Here is a 17,225-nt window from a genome sequence, read left to right as displayed (position 1 = left end):
AGGTTTACCAGAATGATACCAGGGATGGGGGACTTCAACAACGTGGAGAGATTGGAGAAGCTGGGATTGTTCTCCTTCAAGCAGAGAAGGTTAAGGGGAGACCGAATAGACGTATTCAAAATTATGAAGGGTTTTGATAAAGTAGGGAGTAACTATTTCCTCTAGCACATGGGTCAGTAACCAGAGATCATAGATTTAAAATAATTGTCAAAAGAACTAGAGGGGAAATGAGGAGAAATTTATTCACACAGAGGGCTGTTAAGATCTGGTATGCACTACCTGAAAGTGTGGTGGAATCAGATTCCACAGTAACTTTCAAAGGGCAATTGGACATGTACTTGAAGAGGACTAATTTGCAGGGTTATGAGGAAAAAGCTGGGGAGTGGGACTAATTGGACAGCTCTTTCAAAGAGCCAGCACAGGCATGATGGGCCAAATGGCCTCGATCTGTGCTGCAGGATTCTATGATTCTATCTTTGAGTAAAGATTCCATTATCTTTCCTACCACTGACATTAAGTTAACTGGTTCACTGGACTTCTTGTTGGAGGTCAATCATCTCAGACCCAGGACATTGCTGCAGGAGTTCCTCAGGGCAGTGTCCTAGGCCCAACCATCTTCAGCTGCTTTATCACTGAACTTCCCTCCATCATCAGGTCAGAAGTGGGGATGTTCGCTAATGATTGCACAGTGATCAGTTCCATTTACAACACCTCAGATAATGAAGCAGTCCATGCCTGCATGCAGCAAGACCTGGACGACATTCAGGCTTGGGCTTATAAGTGGCAAGTAACATTCACGCCATAATGCCAGGCAATGACCAACTCCAACAAGCGAGAGTCTAACCACCGCCCACTGACATTACCAATTCTGAATCCCCCACCATCAACATCCTGCAGGTCACCATTGATCAGAAATTTAACTGGACCAGCCACATAAATACTGTGGCTACAAGAGCAGGTCAGAGGCTGGGTATTCTGCGGCGAGTGTCTCACCTCCTGACCTCCCAAAATCTTTCCACCATCTACAAGGCACAAGTAAGGAGTGTAATGGAATACTCTCCACTTGCCTGGATGAGTGCAGCTCCAACAACACTCAAGAAGCTCGACACCATCCAGGACAAAGCAGCCCGCTTGATTGGCACCCCATCCACCACCTTAAACATTCACGCCCTCCACCACCGGCACACCTTGGCTACAGTGTGTACCATCTACATGATGCACTGCAACAACTCGCCGAGGCTTCGTCGACAGCACCTCCCAAACCTGTGACTTCTACCATCTCGAAGGACAAGGGCTGCAGGCGCATGGGAACACCATCACCTCCAAGTTTCCCTCCAAGTCACGCACCATTCTGATTTGGAAATATATCGCCGTTCCTTCATCATCGTTGGTTCAAAATCTTGGAACTCCCTCCCTAATAGCACTGTGTGAGTACTTTCTCCACACGGACTGCAGCGGTTCAAGAAGGAGGCTTACCACCACCTTCTCAGGGACAATTAGGGATGGGCAATAAATGCTGGCCTTGCCAGCGACATCTACATCCTAGGAACAAAAAAAAGTATTCAACAGAAAACTATTAAAAATAAGCTAGTGGGGCTCAGGGTAGAAAACGTATCAGACCTAGATTGTATGCATCCCAGAATATTGATAGAGGTTTTGGAGGAAAAATGACTTACATTTATATAGCGCCTTTCATGACCACCGGATGTCTCAAAGCGCTTTACAGCCAATGAAGTACTTTTGGAGAAATAACAACAGAAAATGCTGGAAAAACTCAGCAGGCCAGGCAACATCCGTGGAGAGAGAAATAGTCAACATTTCAGGTCGAAACCCTTCGTCAGGACTGGTACTTTTGGAGTCTAGTCACTGTTGTAATGTGGGAGAGCAAAAGGTAATAACCATAATTAATACACAATGAATTTAGAAGAGCGTTTGTTCTGGACTTGTTAGATGTAGGTAGCGCCCCTCGTGGTAGTTATTGTATAGCAGCGTGTTATTTGACCTTCTTCCTGTCTGCATAGGATGTAGTATTCGAGGAAGTGTTTTCTCAGTTGTGAACAAGGTCCAAGTGTGGCAGCTTGTTTTCTATCCTCCTCCATCCTTCCTTATACGCTAGGCAAGACGTAATGTCTGTGAGTATCCTTGTTTGGTAACATAATAACAACCTTGTCGGTATAGTATTTTGACGATACTTTGTCAATAACATAGAAGATAGGAGCAGGAGTAGGCCATTCGGCCCCTCGAGCCTGCTCCGCCATTCAATGCGATCATGGCTGATCATCCAATTTCAGTACCTGGTCCCTGCTTTCTCCCCATACCCCTGGATCCCTTTAGCCTTAAGAAATATATCCAACTCTTTCTTGAATATATTTAATGAATTGGCTTCTACTGCCTTCTGTGGTAGAGAATTCCACAGGTTCACCACTCTCTGGGTGAAGAAAATCCTCCTCATTTCTGTCCTAAATGGCCTACTCCTTATCCTTAGACTGTGACCCCTGGTTCTGGACACCCCGACCATCGGGAACACCCTTCCTGCATCTAGTTTGTCCAGTCCTGTCAGAATTTTATAAGTTTCAATGAGATGCCCTCTCATTCTTCTAAACTCCAGCGAGTACAAGCCCAATCATCCCAATCTCTCCTCATACGTCATTCCTGCCATCCCAGGTATCAGCCTGGTGAATCTTCGCTGAACTCCTTCCATGGCAAGAACATCCTTCCTCAGATAAGGCGACCAACATTGCACACAATACTCAAGATGTGGTCTCACCAAGGCCCTGTACAACTGCAGCAAGACATTCATGTTCCTGTACTCAAACCCTCTTGCTACAAAAGCCAACATACCATTTGCCTTCTTAACCGCCCGCTGCACCTGCATGCTTACCTTCAGCGACCGGTGCACAAGGACACCCAGGTCTCATTGCACTTCTCCTTCTCCCAATCTATTGCCATTCAGATAATAATCTGCCTTCCTGTTTTTGCCACCAAAGTGGATAACCTCACATTTATCCACGTTATATTGCATCTGCCATGCTTTTGCCCAATCACCCAACCTGTCTAAATCATCCTGGAGTTTCTCGGCATCCTCCTCACAGCACACATGCCCACCCAGCTTTGTGTCATCTGCAAATTTGGAGATATTACATCTAGTTCCCTTGTCTAGATCATTAATATATATTGTGAATAGCTGGGGTCCAAGGACCGATCCCTGCGGTATCCCACTAGTCACTGCCTGCCATTCGGAAAAAGACCTGTTTATTCCAACTCTTCGCTTTCTGTCTGCCAACCAGTTCTCTATCCAAGTCAATACCTTGCCCCCAATCCCATGTGCCTTAACTTTACATGCTAATCTCTTATGCGGGACCTTATCGAAAGCCTTCTGAAAGTCCAAATACACCACATCTACTGGTTCTCCCTTATCTATTTTACCAGTTACATCCTCAAAAAATTCCAGTAGATTAGTCAAGCACGATTTACCTTTTGTAAATCCATGTTGACTTTGTCCGATCCTGTCACTGTTTTCCAAGTGTTCTGCTATTACATCTTTTATAATGGACTCTAGCATTTTCCCCACTACCGATTTCAGGCTTACCGATGTCTGTAATTCCCCGTTTTCTCTCTACCACCTTTTTTGAACAGTGGGGTAACATTAGCTACCGTCCAATCCATGGGTACTGTTCCAGATTCCATCGAATGTTGGAAGATGATCAGCAATGCATCTACTATTTCTAAGGCCACTTCCTTAAGTACCCTAGGATGTAGATTATCAGGCCCTGGGGATTTATTGGCCTTCAATCCCATCAATTTCCCTAACACCATTTCCCTACAAATACTGATTTCTTTCAGTTCCTCCTTTTCATCAGACCCTATGTTCCCCGACATCTCTGGGAGGTTATTTGTGTCCTTCTTTGTGAAGACAGAACCAAAATATGTATTTAATTGGTCAACCATTTCTTTGTTCCCCATTATAAATTCCCCTGATTCTGACTGCAAGGGACCTACGCTTGACTTCACCAATCTTTTTCTCTTCACATATCTATGAAAGCTTTTACAGTCAGTTTTTATGTTCCCTGATAGCTTACTCTCACATTCAATTTTCCCCTTCTTAATTAATCCCTTTGTCCTCCTTTGTTGAATCCTAAACTGCTCCCAATCCTCAGGTTTACTGCTTTTTCTGGCCAATTTATATGTCCTCCCCTTGGACCTTATGCTATCCCTAATTTCCCTTGTTAGCCATGGTTGAGTCACCTTTTTTGTTTTATTTTTATGCCAAACTGGGATGAACAAATTCTGTAGTTCATCCATGTGGTCTTTGAATGTTTGCCATTGCCTATCCACCGTCAACCCTTTGAGTGACATTCCCCAATCAATCCTACCCAACTTGCGCCTCAGACCATCGTAGTTTCCTTTATTTAAATTCAGGACCCTAGTCTCTGAGTCAACTACTTCATTCTCCATCTTAACGAAGAATTCGATCATATTATGATCGCTCCGACCCAAGGAGCCTCGTATAACAAGATTGCTAATTAATCCTTTCTCGTTACATAATACCCAGTCTAAGACAACCTGATCTTTGGTTGGTTCCTCGACATATTGGTCCAGGAAACCATCCCGTAAACACTTCAGGAATTCCTCCTCCACAGTATTGTTACTAATTTGGTTAGCTCAATCTATACGTAGATTAAAGTCACCCATGATGACTGCTGTGCCCTTATTGCACGCTTCTCTAATTTCCCTTTTAATGCCATCCCCAACCTCCGCATTACTGTTTGGAGGTCTATATACCACTCCCACTAACGTTTTCTGCCCCTTGGTATTTCTCTGTTCTACCCATACAGATTCCACATCATCAGAGCTAATATCCTTCCTTACAATTGTGTTAATCTCTTCTTTAACCAGCAATGCTACCCCACCCCCCTTTCCCTTTTTGCCTATCTTTCCTGAATATTGAATACCCCTGGATGTTGAGTTCCCAGCTTTGGCCACCCTGGAGCCATGTTTCTGTAATCCCAATCAAATCATATTCGTTTGCCTCTAATTGCACAGCTAATTCATCCACCTTATTATGAATGCTCCTCGAATTAAGACACAAGGCCTTCAGGCTTGTTTTTTTAATGCTCTTAGACCTATTAGAATTATTATTTACTGTGGATAAGAAGTTTATTAGCTGCTAGCTACTGAGGGTTAGCTTCAGTGCTATTTACATATACAGTTACCTACTTATCTGTGTTAAGCAGTCTATTCTGTTTTCATAAACATGTTTTTGCATCTTATGTAACATCTAATGTATAGTACTTACCTCTGTGTTCAAAACATACTTTGTCTTTGTTTACAGTTTCACACTTTTATTCAAGTAAAGCTTCAAAACAGCACCCTGCTTCTCAAGGAGTTATTTGAATGAGTGTTTCGCTGACTGGATAGCTGGTAAGGAGTTACATCTAGTGAGCCCAGTACAGTGAAAAGACAGCAATACAGCTAGCTGTGAAGAGAGGAGACCCTCCACGTGGAGCAGCAAAGACTCAAGAGTTAAGTGGCTGTCATCTAGGCACAGAGTAAGCCATCATGACATAGCCAGCTTAAGTCTTCACCTTGTACAGCACACTTACCTCACATCATCATGGCAGAAGGTAATACCGAAAACGCTACTCAGCAAGTAGAAGACTTTAAACAGTAAGATGAAACTGGAGAATGTGACAATCTGTCTATAAGCTCTCGTTACTACAAATCATCAGCCGGTTCTAGGTCATCAGCCGGTTCACGGTCATCAGCTGGTTCTAGGGCTAGTATGGCCATCGCCAGAGCACGGGCCAAGGCAGAAGCAGCCCAAGCCAGAGCAGCTTATGCCAAGAAAGAAATGGAAATAAAAGTTGAACGGGCCCGTCTCCAAGCCACATTAGACGCCCTGCAGGAAGAAAAAGAGATAAAAGTTGAACGGGCCCTTCTCCAAGCCACATTAGATGCCCTGCAGGAAGAAAAAGAGAAAGATGCTGCATTAGCTGAGGCACAAATATTGGAGGCAGTTTTAATGGCAGCTGATCCTGAGTCAGCTAACAAAGTTCCAATTCCCGTTCCGCGTCAGAGTCGAGTACAGCGCACCACAGACTATGTGAGCGACCAAGCTGACACACAGTTTACGAGAGAGAGAGATGAAGACCCATACATCTCTACAGACTCAAGCACACCATATAACATGCCCCATGTCACCAACCAAGTTCAAAATGGACTGCGTATCCCAAGTCACAGGATCCTCCCCCACGAAACAGAGGACACTGAGCAGAGGAATGGAGCGCTGAAGAGAGAAAGTCAGCAGCAAACCCCCTCTCGTTTCCTCGAGACCCCCAGCAGAGCCCCTACTCAAGGCGACCATGGCATAGGCCCCACCACCTACGACCTTGTCAAATACCTTGCACGCAGCCAGCTGGTGACTACAGGGTTAACCACGCTTGATGATAAACCAGAGAATTATTGGGCCTGGAAGTCCTCCTTCCACAGCACCATATCGGGCCTAGACCTGTCGGCAGGAGAAGAGCTCGACCTCCTTACCAAATGGCTCGGCCCGGAGTCCGCCGAACAGGCGCGCAGTATAAAAGCAGTCAATGTGAGGCATCCACCAGCTGGGTTGATGATGGCTTGGGCGAGGCTGGAAGAAAGCTACGGCTCCCCATTGAAAGGGCTCTCTTTGCCAGGTTGGAGAACTTTCCGAAGTTGACAAATAAGGAACCCCAGAAGCTCCGTGACCTTGGAGATCTGTTGTTGGAACTCGAAGCTGCAAAGCAGGACGGCTACCTACCTGGCCTATCGTACTTAGACACTTCCAGAGGGGTAAGTCCCATCGTTGAGAAGCTTCCATTCAATCTGCAGGAGAAGTGGACATCATTCGGGTCAAGGTTCAAGCTAGAGCACAACATTACCTTCCCTCCATTCTCTGTGTTTGCCAACTTCATCCATAGAGAAGCCAAAGCCAGGACAGATCCCAGCTTCAACTTCTTCTCCTCCCACACAGCACTTGCCAGAAGAGACAAGTTTGACAGACATGGAAAGACACCAATATCTGTCCACAAAATGCAAGTGTCTTCAACCGAGAACACAAGGGATCAGAAGAAATCCGAGGATATGAGCAAACAATGCCCCAACCACAACAAGCCCCATCCATTAAAGAAGTGCAGAGGCTTCAGAGAGAAGTCCCTGGAAGACCGCAAACAGTACCTCAAAGAGAATGCCATATGTTTCAAGTGCTGCTCCTCCACGAGCCATCTCGCTAAGAACTGCAAGGTAGATGCAAAATGCACAGAATGTGAAAGTGATCGGCACATTTCAGCACTCCACCCAGGCCCAGCTCCTTGGAAGTCAGAGTCGCCTCCTCCCGCCTCAGAGCACAGCGGGGAGAGAGAGGGAGCTGCCGGTCCGGAGATTACATCCAAGTGCACTGAGGTGTGTGGAGAGGGAGTGAGCGCAAGAGCATGCTCCAAGATATGCCTCGTTAATATGTACCCTGTAGGACGTCGCCAGGAATCTGAAAAGATGTATGCCATACTAGACGAACAAAGTAACCGTTCTCTAGCAAGATCCAAGTTCTTCGACATCTTCAAGGTCAAAGGAAGTCCGTCGCCTTACACACTGAAGACGTGTGCTGGACTTTCAGAGACAGCCAGCAGGAGGGCCTGTGGTTATGTTGTTGAGTCAGCCGACGGGAAGATTAGTCTCCCCCTTCCTACACTCATCGAATGTAATCAAGTCCCCGACAACCGTTCTGAGATTCCCACTCCAAATGCAGCTCATCACCACAGTCATCTGAGACGCATTGCAGATGAGATCCCACCTCTTGATCCAGACGCAGACATACTCCTGTTGTTGGGCAGGGACATCCTGAGGGTACATAAGGTAAGGAAACAGATCAACAGTCCACATGACGCCCCTTTCGCACAAAGGCTAGACCACGGCTGGGTCGTTGTTGGAGACGTGTGCCTCAGGGGTGCTCACAAGCCATCTCAGGTGAACACACTCAAAACTTCCATCTTGGAGAATGGTCGTCCAAGCTACCATGCAGTAGCCAGATCCGAGTGACAGAGAAGTTCAGTCATACGGCCCAGCCTTGGAATCCCCTAGCGCTGATCTCCACAGACAACACACAGATGATGCTCACTGGAGAAAACCTGGGTCAGTCAGTCTTCTGTCGCACCACCAGTTACCACAAACTTGCTCCATCGATCGACGACATGAGATTCCTCCAGATTATGGACAATGAGGTCTCTCGTGACAGCTCTAACAGCTGGGTTGCACCCTTACCCTTCCAGAACCCCAGACGACAGCTGCTGAACAATAGGGAGTATGCCTATAATCATCTTAACTCACTCCGTCACACACTAGAGAAGAAGCCAAAGATGAAAGCACACTTCCTAGAGTTTGTCGAGAAAATGCTTGTCAACGATTATGCAGAGCTAGCTCCTCCGCTCCAGGAAGGCCAAGAGTGTTGGTACTTCCCCTCCTTCAGAGTCTATCACCCCAAAAAGCCAGAACAGATCCGCGTGGTGTTTGACTCCAGTGCACCATATCAGGGCGTCTCTCTCAACGATGCACTCCTCACAGGGCCCGATCTCAACAATAGCCTCTTGGGGGTACTCATGAGATTCAGGAAAGAGCCCGTCGCCATCACTGCCGATATCCAGCACGTTTCACTGCTTTGTGGTGAGAGAAGACCACAGAGACTTCCGCCGCTTCCTGTGGTATCGCAACAATGACCCCAGCAGTCACATTGTGGACTACAGAATGTGTGTCCACGCCTTCGGCAATCTTCTTCTTCTTAGGCAGTCCCTCGGAACTGAGGATGACTTGCTTCCACATTAAAAATGAGCTCGCAGGTGACTGATTAGCCCAATGTGGGACCTATAGACTCTGCCACAGGTGGGGCAGACGGTGGTTGAAGGGGTGGGTGGGTGGGGTGATTGGGTTGACGTGCGCGCCTTGCACTGCCTGCGCTTGGCTTCCGCTTGCTCCCGGCGAAGAGACTCGAGGTGTTCGGCGCCTTCCCAGATGCTTCTCCTCCACTTTGTGCGGTCTTGGGCCAGGGATTCCCAGGCGTCGGTGGGGATGTTACACTTTTTCAAGGAGGCTTTGAGGGTGTCATTGAAGCGTTTCCTCTGCCCACCTGGGGCTCTCTTGCCGTGCCGGAGCTCTGAGTAAAGCGCTTGTTTTGGGAGTCTCGTATCGGGCATGCGGACAATGTGACCCGTCCATCGGAGCTCATTGAGCGTGGTCAGAGCTTCGATGCTGGGGATGTTGGCCTGAGCAAGAACACTGACGTTGGTGCGCCTATCCTGCCAATGGATTTGCAGGATCTTGCGGCGGTGCCTGCTGTACATGGTCCATGTCTCCGAGGCATACAGCAGGGCAGGTATCACTGCTGCCCTGTAGACCATGAGCTTAGTGCTGGGTTTGAGGTCCTGGTTTTCAAACACTCTCTTCCTCAGGCGACCGAAGGCTGCACTGGCACACTGAAGGCGGTGTTGGACTTCGTCGTCGACCTCTGCCCTTGTTGACAGTAGGCGCCCGAGGTATGGAAAGTAGTCCATGTTGTCCAAGGCCTTGTCATGGATTTTGATAATCGGGGGGCAGCACTGTGTGGCAGGGGCAGGTTGGTAGAGGACCTTTGTCTTACGGATGTTTAGTGTAAGGCCCATGCTCTCGTATGCTTCGGTGAAGGTGTTTATGAGGTTTGGAGTTCGACCTCCGAGTGAGCGCAGACGCAAGCATCGTCTGCATACTGTAATTTGACGACAGAGGATGGGATGACCTTGGATCTGGACTGGAGGCGATGGAGGTTGAACAGTTTCCCGTTTGTTCTGTAAATTAGCTCCACTCCAGTGGGGAGCTTACTGAGGGTGAGATGGAGCATTGCAGCAAGGAAGATTGAGAAGAGCGTTGGTGCGATGACACAGTCTTGCTTGACCCCGGTTCGTACGTGAATTGGGTCTGTGGTGGAAACGTTGGTCAGGATCACGGCTTGCATGCCGTCGTGAAGCAGGCGGAGGATAGTGACAAACTTTTGAGGGCAGCCGAATTTGAGGAGGACACTCCATAATCCCTCATGGTTGACAGTGTCGAAGGCCTTTGTGAGATCAAAGAAGGCCATGTACAGTGGTTGGTGCTGTTCCCTGCATTTCTCTTGTAATTGATGTGCGGTGAAGATCATGTCCATTGTGCCTCTTAGTGGGCGGAATCCGCATTGCGACTCTGGGAGGAGCTCTTTGGCCACTGGGAGAAGGCAATTGAGGAGGATTCTTGTGATGACTTTCCCTGTGGCAGATAGCAGGGAAACTCCTTTGTAATTACCGTAATCGGACTTGTCACCTTTCTTGAAGATGGTCACAATTACGGCATCTCTGAGATCCCCTGGCATGCTCTCCTCCTTCCAGATAAGAGAAATTAGTTCATGAATTCGTGCCAGTAGTGCTTCTCCGCCATGCTTTAGTGCCTCGGCAGGGATTCCATCTGCTCCTGAGGCCTTGTTGTTCTTCAGTTGTCGGATGGCCTTTTCAACTTCATGCCAGGCTGGGGTTGTGCTGAGATGGTGGCGGGTAGCATGCTGTGGGATGGAGTTGAGGGCACTTGTGTCGAAGACAGAGTCGTGGTTAATAGCCAGTCCCCTGCTGTTGCCATATACAGACTAAGGAAGGCTTCCAAGGAAGAAGAAGATAACTTTGGCAGAGATGTGAGAGGGTTCATCGAACGAGAGTTCTACGCCGACAATGCACTGAAGTCATTCCCTGCCGAAGCAGAGGCCATCAGTGCCCTTGGGCGAGCTCAGGAACTGCTTGCACTATCCAACCTCAGGCTACACAAAATAGCCTCTAACAGACCAGCAGTGATGGAGGCATTCCCCCCTGAAGATCATGCTAAGGATGTCAAGGATCTAGACCTCTTCACTGATGACCTCCCCCTACAGCGTAGCCTAGGAGTGTCTTGGAACATAGCAACAGACACGTTCACGTTCCAAGCCTTGGATGACAAGAAACCCTTCACACGTAGAGGAGTGCTCTCTGCAGTCAACAGCCTATACGACCCTCTCGGCTTCTTAGCCCCTCTCACCATACAAGGCAGGCTGCTCCTCAGGGAACGCTCCACACGCGCTGAAGAGTGGGATTCACCCCTCCCTGAAAAGATGGAAGCAGAGTGGAACAGATCACAGAATCACAATCACAGAAACCCCACAGTGCAGATAGAGGCCATTTTGGCCCATCGAGCCTGCACCGACACATATCCCACCCGATCCCCGTAACCCCTACACCAACACATATCCCGCCCTATCCCCGTAACCCCACGTATTTAATCCCCCTAACACTAAGGGTCAATTTATCATAGCCAATCAACCTAACCCGCACATCTTTGGACTGTGGGAGGAAACCGGAGCACCCGGAGGAAACCCACGCAAACACGGGGAGAATGTGCAAACTCCACACAGACAGTCACCCGAGGCCGGATTCGAACCCGGGTCCCTGGCGCTGTGAGGCAACAGTGCTAACCACTATGCCACCGTGCTGCCCTGGAGAGACTCGCTTCAAGACTTACAGGAGATCCAAATACCTCGCTCCTATACATCCTTCTCTCCCTCAAATGTCCAATTCAAGGAGCTTTGTGTCTTTGCAGACGCATCCGCTGAGGCCATCGCAGGTGTGGCTTATCTGAAGGCCACCACTCAAGATAGACAAAGCAAAGTCGGCTTCGTCTTTGGAAAGGCCAAGTTGGCACCCCAGCCAGACCTCACCATACCCAGATTGGAACTGTGCGCAGCAGCATTAGCAGTTGAGATTGCAGAGTTCATAGTGGAGGAGATGGATCTGAAGTTTGATAGCATCAAGTATTATACAGACAGCAAAGTGGTGCTAGGATACATCCATAACCAAACTAGGCAGTTCTACGTCTACGTGAACAACAGGGTCCAACGTATCTGACAGTTCACATCCCTCGACCAGTGGAGGTACGTCCCCACAGACCTGAGCCCAGCTGACCATGGGTCTAGATCTGTAACAGCGCCCCTTCTCAGCAGCACGACATGGCTGCCAGGACCAGCTTTTCTTCAGGATCCGTCCTTGCCCTCCTCTGAACCCAATGAGTCATTCGACCTCCTCAACCCTGTTTCTGACTCCGAGATACGCCCACAAGTCAGGGCAAACGTCACTCAAATCTCTAAGGACCTGATGAGCACCAAACGCTTCGAGCGTTTCTCCAAATGGAACACTCTCATAAAGACAGTAGCACGCCTAACCCGAATAGCTCAAACCTTCTCCCAGCCCACACAAGAGAGTAGCTGCCATGGGTGGCACATCTGTCATAAGAGTCCCTCTGAAGAGGAGCTCAAGAGAGCCAAAATCCTTCTGATGAAGAGCATCCAACACGAGTGTTACTCAGAAGAGTTGAAGTGCATAGCAGCAGAACACAACCTACCCCCTCACAGCAGTCTACGGAAGCTGCATCCTATCGTTGACACCGACGGACTTCTCAGAGTTGGGGGACGCATATCGCTGTCTCAACTAGGAACAAATGAAACCAACCCCATCCTTGTTCCAGGTCGTCATCACCTGGCTGCTCTGCTTGTGCGTCATCATCATGAGGCTGTGAAGCACCAGGGCAGACATTTCAATGAAGGACAGTCATGCAAAAAGGAATGAATGGCATATGGCTATCATCGTGAAGTCTCTTCCCAGCCAGGACGGGAGAGTGAGAAAGGTGGACTTGAGAGTCGTCAAAGAAGGAACAGCAGTGGTCTTCTCTCGGCCTGTCTCTGAGGTGGTCCTTCTTTTGTCGCCAGAGGACTCCAGTGACAAGTAGAGTTAGGCTTATGTGGGGTCGTTAACGACCCCAGACAGGGAGTGTTCTGGACTTGTTAGATGTAGGTAGTGCCCCCAGTGGTAGTTATTGTATAGCAGCATGTTATTTGACCTTGTTCCTGTCTGCATAGGAAGTAGTATTCGAGGAAGTGTTTTCTCAGTTGTGAACAAGGTCCAAGTGTGGCAGCTTGTTTTCTATCCTCCTCCATTCTTCCTTATACACTAGGCAAGATGCAATGTCTGTGAGTATCCTTGTTTGGTAACATAACAACAACCTTGTTGGTATAGTATTTTGACAATACTTTGTCAATAAGAAGTTTATTAGCTGCTAGCTACTGAGGGTTAGCTTCAGTGCTATTTACTTATACAGTTACCTACTTATCTGTGTTAAGCAGTCTATTCTGTTTTCATAAACATGTTTTTGCATCTTACGTAACATCTAATGTATAGTACTTACCTCTGTGTTCAAAACATACTTTGTTTTTGTTTACAGTTTCACACTTTTATTCAAGTAAAGCTTCAAAACAGCACCCTGCTTCTCGAGGAGTTATTTGAATGAGTGTTTAGCTGACTGGATAGCTGGATAGGAGTTACATCTAGTGAGACCAGTACAGCATTGATTATGTAGATCAGTGATTATTACTTAGTTCTGGGTGCGGTTTATTTACTCTTCATCTAAATATTCTTTAGCCCATTTCTCTACTTGTAACAAGTTATGGATTCCCTGGGAATAACTGGTCATGGTCAACCTTGTGTTGAATCCCTCTGAAGATGCTGATTGGCACCCCTCCAGCTTTATAGCAGTCCCAATGACCTTGATAGCCCGCAAGTGCATATGAATTAAACCCTGAAGGCTTATAAAGTTATTTCAGCCAGCAGTGAAATCAATCTTTTCACCAGACACCGTGCAAACAGCATAAATGGCGCCCAGAAAAGCTGATGTCTGTTCCAAAAACAGACAGTTGTATACTTATGTTTATAGGTTATATGAAATATGCAATTTCCCAATACCTGTAAATTAGCCTTTGTTAGTACTGTGACAGTGACTATTGTTACTGGGATAATGAATTAACCCCATAATTATTATTGCAACAGTGCATTAGTCCCTCTGTTTACAGTAATTTACTTCTTGTGTTACAGTATTTGCAAGAATAAATGTGTTCCTCTGTTGTCACAGTGGTGACTGAGCGTTAAACTGGCCAATGGCTCAGCTATGGGCCTTGAATTTCCTCTGTATTTGCGCCCAAAGTCATGCGTAACCTGCATGCAAAGCAATTACGCGGCTTAAAAGTATGCGGAATTTTAGGCGTAAGTTGCGCGTGTAACAGTACACCCAAATCTCCATGAGTTTTCACAGCCGTTTATTGATCCCTCTGCCCATAAAACTGGCCACGCACCCCCCAACCCCCAAGTTACAGTCTTCGATATGAGTTTCCTGCAATTGTGCTTGTTCAGAGGCTCTCTTAAAATTACGATTAGATTTACAAGCGTAGCAGGAAACAGTCATTTTTCTGGTGTTTTATTGCAATTTTTTTGAGCGTTTAAAAAAATTATTCTTACTGAGACCGAGACCTGCACTGTATATTCTGTTTCTTTTAATGCATTTTTATGGCATAAGTCACATTAATAATTGAAAAGCTTCCTTGATTGCAGGTTCTTGAACATGTGTGCCTAATGTGCATGAACGATGGTTGAATGAGTTGAAACTTTCATTTTCATACTTAAAGAAGGTATAGTATGAGTTTGACTCTTCTCTTGAGCCTGGATTGTTTATGCTGATTTACGCCCATTTTACATTTGGGGCGTATGCTAATTAGATTGGCTGGGAATTCCGGCGTAATTTGAGATCGACAGAATGGGCTCGGGAACGGGCACATTTTGGGGTCTAACTTTCGGGATGCGCCCACGCAGGAAATTCAGGGTCGTGTTGCTTTTATTCCTGTGTTGTTTCTAGTAAGGCTGTAAGTTACTCGCTGTGGCGCTATTATTACTGAGCGTGCCTATAATGTACTATTGCCGTCACAAGCACCGACTGGTCCTGTTAACTGACTGGATCTCATTTACTGATACTGCTGACTGGAGGGAAGCTCGTGCCTGCGTGCGCGCGACGGAGCCGTTGAGTCGCGCGCCAGCTGCCCTTGGTGACGGGCGGTGATTCGGTTGGTTGGCGGGCAGTAAGGAGGGCAGATCGCGGTATTTCTCCGCCAATGACACTGCGCTCTGGCAGTGAAAGTGATTCAGGCGAGGCCGTTATTGAAGAGCGTATTGCGCGTACGCGGAGAGCTCGAACGGAGTCAGTTCAGAGACGAGGAGAGTGAAAGTGGAGACAGCGAGAGGCGCGCACACACACTCCCCATATAGTTAAATCTCAACTGGAAGCAGACGTCGGACACCGAGCAGTCACAGAAAAAGAGAACTCGGTCCCGGCTCATCTTGTATCGATCTTCATTATATGTAGAGCAGAAACAAATGAACGAATAGGAAGAGGAGCAGAGAGCGAAATATTTGTGTGTTACCTGGGCGATTACTGACTTGTACCCTTATTAAAATCCCTGATTTCCCCATCGCTTCCCTTCAGTCCGAACCCTGTCTTGTATCTAATTATCATCTCCGCACCCTCCTCTCTGACCCTCTACGTTTGCATCCCCCCAAAACCCTCCTCTGTATTCTCGTCCAGGTGAGTTTGTCTTTTCATCACTTCCTTTTTTTGTAAAACCGTGTAGAGTTGTGTTTTTTAAAGAGCTTTGATTGTGTTCCCATTCGAAGTAAACAGCAGCTTTCTTTCGTGCAGCCTCAGCATCATCCAAATCTGCCTCATCATTCCGGGATGCAGCTTTTAGAGAAAGTGAGCAGCAAGAGTGCACGGTGTGCGTGTGTTTGGGGAAGGGCGTGAGAGTTACAGCAGCAAATCTTTTTTGTTAACGTAACTTTTGTGATCGTCGAAGCGAAGGGAAAGATGATTGCGCGCTTGAAACGTTGCAAGTTCGTAAAATTTCCAATAAAAGCTAACCGTGAAATGTCGAACTCAATGAACTTTACAGATTTCAGTTATTTAAATATTTATCCTGGGCGCGTATTTAGTAGCTGAGTTTAATAGCAAGCTGAAGGGAATTTTCCACGCAAGACAGAGCTTTATTAGATTGTCACAGTTTTGTTTTGCAAAATCAATTAAAAAAAACCCTGTTGTGCTAGAATGAAGTAATTGTTTCGAGTCCGATTCTATACATTTAATCTACACATTTACTGACGGTCATGTCGAGTAGACGCATAAATTAATCGGCAGGCTTTGCACAACCATTTTTAAGTGCTTTCGAGTTTAGTTGATCATGCTTTAATTTTCTTAACTTAAATGCGTGGATAATTCGCGTGATTTGCACCAGAATAACAATAATGCAACTTTGCTCTATATAACTAGAATAAATTTATTGCATGATTTCTTGCGCTAAAATACCATAAATCCATTAAAAGTAAGCATCCTGTTATCAGTTTTACTTCAATCAAATTTATAATCTCAAGAGGGGATTGTAATGTTACTATAATGCCGAAAGGGGTTAAAATTGAGCATTTCTCGTGACATTATATAATGTTGCTATTCGTACTTTAAAGGGTAAATTCCTTACTCTGCTCAATCGAATATGTACGGTTTGACGACAGAAGGTTGTTTCTTCCAGTTTCTCATCGCGTACAGTTTAATTGTTTTTTATTTAATTAAAACTTTGATCCAGAACCTTGCTTCAGAAGAAATGTAGATATACTTGTTCTCTCCCCCCACATAACGTGCAGAAAATTTCAAATAATATCCATTAGAATACAGTTCTGAAAATTTATATTTTTAAACCATGTAAGAAAAAATATTGTCAAGAAGGGACATCTAGTCCATAGGATTAACTTAATACATTTAGTCTTAATTATATTTGTGATGCAGGGTAGCATTTTGCATATAATAAATATCCTTAGTGATTCAGAATTCTTGCTTGCCAGCATAATTTTAACACCGCTTTGCTTTCAGCAGTACTTTAATAATTGATACGTTACTTTCAGACCTAAGAGAGCAGGGTGATTGGCTGCCAAAGCTGACATTTGGTGGTAGTGTAGTGACTGCACAGGGATAGACTAGTGCATCCATCTGTTGCCAGGTTGGGTGCTAATTAGGAAGAATGCCTAGGGTTCTCAAACTGCAATGACTATAAAAACAGAGATGGCATGAGCTGTCATAACATAGCGATGCCTGCAGATAACACTTTTAAATCCTGGGATGTTTGGTAGAAAGGTGTTTTCACTTTCCAGTTTTAAAAAGGAGGGGATTGGATACATCTTTCAAAATGGTGCAAATAAGGTACTCTAATTAATGTAAAGACCTCTTGTTCAGCATAATTAATATGATTCTATCTAGTTGCAAAGCAA

At 46.3% G+C, this 17,225-nt stretch overlaps 1 protein-coding gene across 7 annotated transcripts in view; it reads left to right on the top strand.

The window, feature by feature from the left end:
- The first annotated feature begins 14,730 nt into the window (after positions 1-14,730).
- LOC147117288 (poly(rC)-binding protein 3) overlaps positions 14,731-17,225 on the top strand; it is a 676,376-nt gene continuing 673,881 nt past the window's right edge. For 4 of the 7 annotated variants that reach the window (XM_085988143.1, XM_085988139.1, XM_085988150.1 and 1 more), the window contains exons 1-2: positions 14,731-15,498; positions 15,613-15,666. The gene's annotated coding sequence lies outside the window, so the exon portion shown is untranslated. The remainder of the gene's footprint in view (positions 15,499-15,612; positions 15,667-17,225) is intronic. The other 3 variants (XM_085988147.1, XM_085988142.1, XM_085988144.1) reach the window with 1 other exon arrangement.

This window comes from Somniosus microcephalus, chromosome 5 (assembly GCF_052327205.1).
Source record: "Somniosus microcephalus isolate GS21.2 chromosome 5, FLI_Smic_1.0, whole genome shotgun sequence".
NCBI classification, from domain to species: Eukaryota; Metazoa; Chordata; class Chondrichthyes; order Squaliformes; family Somniosidae; genus Somniosus; species Somniosus microcephalus.
This window is presented reverse-complemented; position numbering and strand designations above follow the sequence as displayed.